Source organism: Phyllostomus discolor, chromosome 1, assembly GCF_004126475.2.
Source record: "Phyllostomus discolor isolate MPI-MPIP mPhyDis1 chromosome 1, mPhyDis1.pri.v3, whole genome shotgun sequence".
NCBI classification, from domain to species: domain Eukaryota; kingdom Metazoa; phylum Chordata; class Mammalia; order Chiroptera; family Phyllostomidae; genus Phyllostomus; species Phyllostomus discolor.
In genome coordinates, this window is record NC_040903.2 from 72,584,389 (window position 1) to 72,594,901 (window position 10,513).

Sequence of the window (10,513 nt, forward strand, 5' to 3'; positions counted from 1 at the left end):
TAAGAGATTATTTTTTATTTCTACTTTACGCCACTGCTTTTATTCAGCGAGCATTCAGAACACCTCCAAGATAGAAATTTTACCACCAGGCATAAGAACTATGTGCAAAGTCCATCACTGAAAAAGGCTGAGGCATAATAGAACACATTTGAAATAGCTCAGCAAATACACATGTTCAGTTACAAAAGCTTTCAAAGTAAATGACTTGGCTACTTGAAGCAGAAAGTAAGACAATAAGCCAGGCTAAATAAGGGAATCCTTTCTAGATTTTTATTTCTTTCCCCTCAGGTACTCAGGGAAGACTGCCAGGTGTAGTTCCAGCAAATTTGGAAAACAGATTATAGCAACAGGGGTAAAGGGAGTACTGGAGTTTTCTAGCTTCCTTATTTTTTTAATAGTTATATTCTAACTCTTTCCAAACAACATTGAGACAGTAATTCCTCTCATTCCAGTGCCTCAATGTTAAACAGCAGAGTTGGTATTAAGAGCCCCGCAACCTCTCAGTGTCTGTTACTGAAGACAACCCTCCTCAGTTAGGTAAAGGACTTCAAGGTGAAGTTTTAATTCTGTGTCACAGTCCAAGGTATTTCAGTGCAAAGCATGGAAACATGCATGTCAGCACACACAGCATAATACATGTACCCTCTCACCCAAAACCCAAGGGCCAGGTTCAATTTAACATGATAAAATGGACTCCATGCTCCTGGCTTTCAACGCCCACTTTGTCCTCATCTCCTGCACACAGCTCTGGGCTCAGGGCTCTGACACTGAGATCCTCTCAAGAACTTTTTGCTTTGGGCGCCATTCACAAAAGCCATCAAGAGAAATCTCAAGTTAGGCCTACTTTCCAGCCAAATATCTAAGCTGGGTCTGCCTTTTGACAGAGCAAATGGGCCTTTAGAAAAACAAAAAAAAAACTCCTAAGCTTTAGAAGACCTGCCTACCCACACAGTGATTCATGACTAAACAGAAAGAGGCTGCAAAACAACAGGGAGGGAAAAGTTGATCCTTCAGTCCAAACAAGTGAATGTTACTAACAATAAATTCTTCAGATGACTTCCTGATGAACACTAAATGAAAAATCTGCACAGGGAGCATTAGATTATTTCAGGGTATGGGTCCTTCTACATTCATCAATAATTAAAACATATGAGGTGGTCCGGACTGTGTCGACTGTGAGCATCCTGGCCTCATTGCGTGGATGGATTTCGTGGTACTGATGTCCATTCTCCTAGAGGGCCCCATGTACATCCTGAAGAATTCAGAGTCTTCTTCCCATTATTGCCCCTTCAGTATTCCTCTGATGACCACTGAAGTTCCTACCCACCTTTCAACCCAAAAGGTCCACACATGTAAAGCCTTTTAAAGCCTTGCTGATATCAAATTTAAGGATTCTTCCTATGTTAATGAATATTGTATATTTATTCAGGTAAATTTGTGAATAAATGGAAACAGTTTCAAGAGCTGCCACTCTCAGATAGAATTTGCATCTCATTGTGTTTTATACCTGATCATTCAGGTCAAAGGAAGGGGTCACAGAGCAATGGAATTAATTGTAACAGGACTGATTTTTAAAATAGCTATGATTAGTGCTTAGAATAGATGGTGTTCTAGGTGCTTAATGGGAATCATGTAATCTAACTCACATCTCCCTTATGATGTAAATGAAGTAATTATCCCCACTTTACAGATGAGACAACTGACATACAGAGGGTTAAGTAACCTACCAAAGGCCACTCAGCCAGCAAGTGTAGATGCCTGTATTCAAACACAGGTAACTGTGGTTCTAGAGTCCTCTACCTAACTGCTGTACAGCACTATGGGAAAAGAACATTGCAGGCATGTGGAAATCAAGCCAAGGAGAACAGATAAAGGCTATTTACTGAGATAGCAATCAATATCTATATTTATTTATATCTATAAATGTATCAAAAGAGTGGGTCAGTATCTCTTGTGTTTTGGCTAAGACTCAAAGGCAGGGAGAAGAGTAGGAAAGCTTTACAGAGGAAATGGGGGGAAGGCTTTAGGGTTGCCCTGATTGGAGGCTTTTGGCAGAACGAAGCTGTTCGCGGGCTAACTAGAAGTGGGACTTCCTATGTCATTAGTTAGAGACGCATATTCAGCTCACTCTGGTTAATCCTAAATTGGAAGCAGAGACAAAAAAAATAGGAAAGCTGTAACTTATCAAGTATTCGTAGTTTTAGGTCAATTGTTATAAGGGCTATTGTTTGACTTCCTGGACTATGTGCTAGTAGGGGTTTCATAAGCTTGACGAATGGAAGGTGGCCTTCTGAGCTGGTTACTGAAGATAATGGGTTGGCTTCCTGCACTGATTGCTGCAGATCGTGAGTCAGGGTTCTATTTTTATATACAATCTGGCCATTGCCGCTTTGTGTATTCAGCCTCTCAGACAGAAGAATCTCCTGGAATCATTCATTTGCCCCCAGTATGCAAGGAGGCCTCCTTCTGGAAAGGGGTCTTCCAGATAACAGCAGATTTTTTCACTGAATCAGGTTGGTGAATTGGGTTGAAATCTTGATTTCTGGCAAACAGTTATCTGTTGAGTTCCCATGTGCTGATCTCTCCTGTGCTACTTAATATTTGTCTGGCAGTTAGGAGCCAAAAAGCAGAGAAATTATTATCCTTAATCATGCCCCCAAAGTAAAAGTCAAATGTTGGTCAAGATCTTAGCTGGTAAACAAGGAGAGGAGAACGTTCTCTTGTAATTTCCTCCAACTAAGCTACAACACAAATCTCAAAATTACCACACCAGTGACCTGGAGGTGAACAACCTGGTCAACTTACTTGCTCCTAAAGACTGAGGCCCTTTTCAGCAGCTGGTCACCTGCACACCAGCCTATGACTTTTCATTAAGGTAACAGATGGTTCTCTTTGCAAGAGAACCAGGCATATCCCAGAGAGTTTTAATATAAACAGTACAAGTAGGCAAAAAATGTTTCCTGAACACATACTCTATGTTCATTGTGATAACGGAAGTAGAATATAATGATTCTGCCTTCCGAGGATCGTACAGCTTTTATGTGCAATACCATTTTTCATTGACTAGAGTGAGTGATAAACAAATTCAACACTAAGTATCCAGTGAGTTTTGCCTTGAGAAATACATGTGCCCCTAATGAGATATGGCTCTTGCTGTGATTTTATTGCTTCTTTCTAACATGAAGTTAATCTGAAAGTGCTTGCATTTGGGGACGTGAATCAATTACATGCCCATAACAACTACAGATGCATGTTCTAAAGACATTAAAGGCATGCCAGCATGCTGTCTATTATGAATGTTCTGATGTAACAAATGCCAGGGACCAGTATTAAAATTGGAATCTAATACAAAATAAAACAAAGGCTCCTTTTAGCCACCAGGTGAGCGCAAACCTAGAGAAGCACAGTCCCCATTGGCCATGAAGGTGAAATGCTGATGAAGGCATGGACTGATTGGTCAAGGCTATGATCTTACTCATTCCTCTGGGCAGGGAGCAATTTGAGACCAAGCAAAGGGTCACAGGAGAGCAGATGTGAAGACCATTATGTTACATAATGTGCAGTTTGATGAACCTGAGTTCTAACCTGACTCAGTTACGATTTAGTGGAGTGACTTTGGGAAAATTACTTTCCTCCTGGGACTTCATTGGAAATTATCCCTGATAGAAGAACATAGGTAAGATGTGTCATATTTTGTATAAATTTGTGCATAGACATATAAAGTATTTTAAAGTAAAATAAAAATATTCCTTAGGGAAAACTACTAGTAAAGTAGTACTAGTATTATATACTAAAATGATGACTACACTGAAGAAATAATGAATGAAAGAGTAAAAGAAGAAAAGGACAAGCCTAGAATTTTGCAAACTTTTCTCTCCATTAACTATGGAGACAGAGATTAGAGAGAAGAACATTTTCCTTTTAGAAGGAAAAGAAAGTGTAAGAGATTGCTCCCCACCCAGTATTGAAACCAATCTGGACATTTCTTCCAATGACAGATGTAAAATAATTCCCTAATTTGGTATTCTGTTGGTGAAAAGTGACAAAATATCCTTAGTATAGTCTTTCCAGGACCCTTGACTGAATGTCTAGGTTTCTACATCTAAAAGAAAAGATTTTGTCCAGAGTCATCCTTAAGCCTGAAGGGCCTGGCTTCCTAATCACTGTAATGCACAGATTTCAATGGGTTTTCTGCTTCTCTTCAATACACACGTAGAACTAAGCAATCAGCCCACGCAGCTTCTCTGCTCTTCTTGAACACTTGATGAATAAAATGAGAGACCACGATGAAACCTGTAAGATTATGCTTTCTATTTTTAACGTAAGGATTCCCATTTCTACCTTAAATTCTTCCGTGATTTATTTCAAAAGCCAGACATTATCTATGGAGATGTGTGTAGGCAGGAGTGTGTGTGTGTGTGTGTGTGTGTGTGTGAGACAGAGAGAGAGAGAGGAAATGCAATTACACATCCCCACTCAACTTACAGCAGTTACTTTTAGTCATAAACATTCCACTTAAATCTAGTATAGCTAGTAATGTTATAACTGGATTAGCTGGATTTCTGCCTACAGTCAGAGAAACCCAAACAAGGTCTACTTCAAAAGAAATGATACCAAGTATGCTACTCTAAATTAAAAAAAAAGATGTTTTAATTAATGAAAAACATGTCCTGTCATATAACCAATCAGTTGATCACCTACTGCATTATTCTCAACAATGAGGCTGAAAAAAACAAAGCTGCAAATAAAGTGATCTTTGTGTTACATTTCTCGACTTCCAATCATATTTTCTTATTGGGTGGATATTATCCTCAGAATAAATAAATATATATATATGTATGTATGTATGTGTATGTATATGTTATCTTTTTATGGTAAAAAAGAGTAAACCCTGAAATAGACAACAATTTTTTAAAAGAGAGTGATGTTCAATACTTTTAGGATGAGCAAGGTAACAAAGCCTCTTGAGAAGGCATTTGGCAGTGCACTGAGAAATAACAGTAGCAGATGCATAAGATCTGGCAGAAGCAGCCCTTAAATGAAGAGTATATCAAAATAAGGCCATGTCTATGGTTAAAAGCACTAAGACAAGTGGGAATACGCCCACGGAAGAGGACTGTAATTTTGACTATGTTCCCAGAGAAAGGTACTGATTCCATGAGAGGTTCAGAGAACAGACCATGTGCTGAAAACCCTGAGGATATACGACGACTTTGATAAGAATCAGGGAAAGAAATTCGACAAGCATTTTTTAAAAATTATTCAAACCTAAGGTACCTGGTACCAATAATCCACTCAAAATAGCTTTAGAAGCACTGGGAATATATATCCAATGACGGTTATCTATTGCACAGGATTACTGCTCAACACTAAGACCATTGCTACAGATTGCCATGCAGTGTGTGTTGGGCAAAATCACGCAGTGCTAGATAACGTGGCACCCATCACCAAGTGATCTCTAAATTGATAATTAAACCCACTGAATTTTGATAAAGAGTCTATAAATAGCATAACATATGCTTTCATTCACAGAGTTCAGGTAGATATCTTTTTAAAGAGCTCATTTTGTTTTGATTAATTTGGACTGGATCAACACAGGTTGTAGGGAGAGAGTTTTCATGGTCATTGGTGACCCTAAGTCCAGAACACTTAGATAGATGAACCCTGTATTTTTAATGGTAAACTGAACACATTATACATAGACTGGTTATAAGTGTTTGAGAGAGTCAAAGCATGTGCCACTTCTACTCTGCATGGCCCTGGACAGTGGGACAATGAGCCATCCCATCCAGATGATTACATACCATAATTACTCTCTGGTCAAGAACACAACACATTAGAATGGATTCATATGTTGCAGGTAAATTATTTTACTGACTTCTGTTTTGAAAAAACACTTGACACAACCTTCCCAAAAATGAGGAAAAAGAGGGACAAATACCTAATGGACATTTTCCCCATAACTGTTCCTTGAAACTTGATTTCCAGGGAAGCACCTATGAAGGAAAATAATTTTGTGTGTATGCTGGGGAGTAGGGATCTTAGAGAGACAAGCATTTTGAATCCTGACCCTACCCACAAACTTGCCTATCAAAAAACATCCACTAGTATCTCATCATTGTTTTACCAGAGCAGCTATCTACCTGCAGCTACCTGACCAGCCAACCAGTGTACTGGGCTACCACACCACACAGTAATTACCTTAATTGGCTCTACAATGGTGAGAAATATGTTTTGGACAGCAGAGGATTTTATTTCCACTGACTTTTCCATCAAAAAAAAGTTAACAAACACGTGTTGGCTTGCCTCAGAAATGGATACCATAGGACACATGAAAGCAAAGCACAGAAACAGGAGGTACTACACCTTGTATCTCAGTGTCTTTTTAATACTGAATTTCTTCTTTAAGTATATAGAGAAGATTTCCCACACACACAGGGAGTCACCCATGGGGGAACCACTTGATATCTGTGCAGTCTCACCACTGTTGGTCCCTTCTGCCAAGAAATATCACTGCCTTTGTAGTACAATAATGTTTTTCCACCTCAGTGAGAAGTCCATTTCTCTGAACAGCTGATTCATGAAGTCAGTGAAATTATCAGGCCTATTGGTCTCTAACTTTTCCTAGTGAGCAAGATTTGCTCTGATTTATATGAAATGTTTACAATTCCACCCTTGAAGAGCTATTATTTTATCATGGGACTAGAATACAAGCATATGTACAAATTAATGCCATTTACAACATGTAGAGAAAGATACTATTCATTAAAAGTGTGGCTTTACTTAAAAGCTTATATTTGGAGTTTAACTTTGATAGAAAGAAGAGGCAGCAAGTTTCTTGTGCCATTGCTCAGAGGATTGTTTAATTATAAAAAAAAAAAAAAAAACTTCATATCACAATGAAAAAAAAAGGAAGAGAAAAGGGAACAAGTCGTAGGGGACAGAACCCGGATGATCAGCCAGGGGCTGTTGGTTCCAGTCCCGACTCCAGCACTAATGAGCTTATGACTGTGACACAGCATTTAATCTTTCTGGGCCCCAGTTCCCTCATCTATTAAATGGACTAGAGAGCCTCCAAGGTCTCTCCCAGCCTAACATACAATCTGAAATCATTCATTGTCAACCTCCCTATTTATAATTACTACTGCAAGCATGCATTTGCTGGTTCTTATGGTTTCTTCTGGAAGGGAATTTGTCATAGCCTCAGCTTTGGATTTCAACCTTCCACTTCCTGAACACCAAGACAACCATTCAGCCTTTCCAAGTATAGAGAGTAACTCGAGTTGGAGAAACAAACCTTGTAGCCATTTTAATAACATTTTATTTTTAATTATGTATATTTTAATAAATAACTTGAGAGTAGAAATAATTTGATGCATTTGACATATTTGAACTTAGACAACGTGAACTGAAGGCATTATTATTTTATGGTTAGGGGAATCACAGTATTTTGCAAAATTAGATATAAATAGTTTTTATCTTCCAGGGTAGATCAATAATTTCCCCTTGGCTAAGATTAGATGGTGATTTCTCATTTCTTAGAAAATCCATCAGGTTTCCTTAATGTCTCTTTTAAGATTGGTTTTAAGTTATTTTAGTTTTTCTAAGTAAATATCTATGACATATCTTATAATTTTTTTCATGTCATATATTGCCTTAAATTGTATAAATATGTTTAGTGTGGGGAAACATGCTATTTTTCATAATAAGCAAAGTAAATACATTGTGTGTGTGACTTGTTCCTCTTGATCAACCCCAATGAGGTAAAATCTCACCACTGTTGGTCCCTTCCACTGAAGCTAAATGAGACTGGGTGTGAATTCGTTTCTTAGAATTGGTTGAGAGGGCTAACAGTTGTTACAAAGGGATCAGCAGGTGGCAGTAGGAAGTTTAGATTTTATCTCATATAGCAGAAAGATATAGACTTTGAATGAGGACTTTTTTGCATTTTGGATCTATCACCCTAGGCCAATTATTTAACCTCTCTGACCCTCAGGTTCTCATTTATAAAATGGAGAGATAGAATTATGTTTTAGGTTGTGTATTAGTTTTCTAGGGCTTCCATAACAAAAAAAAAATTTTTTTCAAGATTCTGGAGGCTAGAAGTCCAAGAACAAGGTGTGGGCAGAGTTAGTTCCTTCTGAGGCCTCTCTCCTTGGCTTGCAGATAGCTGCCTCCTCTCCATGTTATCGCGGCAGTCTGCTGTGTGGACATGCCTGGCATCACTCTGTGTCCAAAACCTCCCTACCTGTAAGGACAACAGTCTTGTTAGATTAGAGCCCACCTGAATGACCTCATTTTAGCTTAATCACCTTTTAAAGGCCTTATCTTCAAATACAGTCAAGTTTTGGGAGATGAGGATTTCAGCATGAATTTGGGAGGAACACAATTGACATAACACATGGGTTCTCTGGGTAACAGATTCTGAGATGCTGTCTACATGGAGCAGATTTTCCAGGGTGGGAAGGGAAGGTCTCAGAAACAAAACCCATAAAGAAGTGAGGGAAGCAAGAGTGGGCAGTGGAAGAATTTAAACCACAATAGAGTCTAAGGGAGGTCTGCCTTGATTCCACAGAGAGCTCAGGCTATGATGGGCTTTCGGAGTTTTCCCCGAATTGAAGATAGGGGGCTGGGCTTTTGTACCCTGACATTGACCAGATGCCCCCAGGAAAGGAACATCTCCTCCCTAAAGAAGGAAAAGAGGAGTATCCTTGGGCCAGAAACTCCCTTGAGTTGAAGGTCCTTTGATGTGAGCCTTCAGCTTGGGAGCCTCACATTGATCTCACAATACACTGGGGGGTTGAGTGCCTTTGTCCTGAGAAGAGAATGCAGAGGCGCCCCCAGCTTCCACTGGAGAGCTACATGCCAATTTTGCCATTGTACAAATTTCATGAGGACTAGCTGAGACAGGTATAGTCCCTGGCACATAGTGAAAACTCTATTGATACTAATCCCTCTCCATGGCCCCAGTCTGCCACATCCACAAGCCCCGTCCTTAATAGCTAGATCCTCCAGCATGGGCCTCACACACACCTCTACTGAATGTGTTTCTGCTGACTAAGAACAGGGTCTGGAGAGAGCTGGTTTTCAGGTGCTTTCCAGTGTTGATATTTAACTTCCCTCCCCTTTGACCCTTCTTTTGTCATCCAGATAGCTCAAATCAACAATGCATAAACACTCTGAACTCTTTATAAATGGAGCTCTTTAGGGAGCTGCATGCTGCTTGGGTACAAAGCTCGATGATTTTCAATGTTTTTTTTATTATTTTTAATAATACCCTACATTTAAAGTTTCCCATCTGCCGAGCCACGAAGAAGAGCATGTGGAACATAATGTGCAGTGAGCATGGGAGGAAAACAAAAGAGGAATGGGTGGGTTCAGACAAAGAGGCTGCCTTGTATCTCTGACACGGGGCTTTTGTGGTGATTGTTGATCAGTAAATGAAAGTCCATTTGGGAGAGCCACGTGCCTCCCCAACTATAAAATAATACTTCATGGGGGTGAGTCCTTGGGTGGAAGAACAGTTAGGCTTGGAGAGAAGCTAAATGGCAGCCCATTGTCACAGAAAATGTAACCTAGCAATGAATGGTTGGGGAGAAAGCATTTCAAACAAAGAAAGGCAATGGGTAGAAATGAAAGAAATACATAGTATCCTTCTTGTCTGCAGCCTTTCCTAATGAAGACTAGCAGAAGATAAATGGGATTTTGCTCAATGTATTTGTTCTCCAAGTATAAGACGTCATGTGACCTCTCCTGCAATACCACCTGGACATGGATCCTATTTCCTGATGGAAACTCACATTCACCACATAAGGAAGGATAAAGAAGCAAAATGTTTCAGGTCTTGAAAGAAAACAGTTTGTTTTAATCTCAAATGAGCCTTTTAAGTGTTTTGCGGGGTGTCATGAAACAGTCACATCCTGCATAGTGGGCACACAGAAGAAAAGGCTGTTTCACACTAAGCAAACCTGGGATCAGACACAAATCCCAAAAGCATTCAGTTTATTGGGCTGCCATTTCCCTTCTGACATTGCTCATTAATTCTTCGTTCAATTAGTCAGCTCTGGCTGCCATAACAAAATAACACAGACTGGGGGCTTAGAAAACTGACATTTATTTCTTCCAGTCCCAGAGGCTAGGAATCCCAGATCAAGGTGCCAGCAGATTCTATTGCTCAGTAAGTAAGTACCCTCTTCCCAGTGTGCATGGCTACCACCTTCTCACTTTAAAAAAGCTACAGAGAAAAAGGCAGTAACCTCTCTGTTATTTTTTCTTGCATAAGCACTAATCCCATCAACAGAGTTCCAATCCACCTCGTGACCTCATCTAACCATAATTACCTCCAAAAGACCCTACCTCCTAATCCCATGACATGTGGGGGTAGGGTTTCAATATAGGAAAATGGTGAGGGACATGATTCAGTCCACAGCACCACTGGGAGGCACTGCACAGCACAAGGCAAGAAGAAGACAGAAGGCAGGTGTATCTGTATGTCTCCAAAAGCACGCTCTGG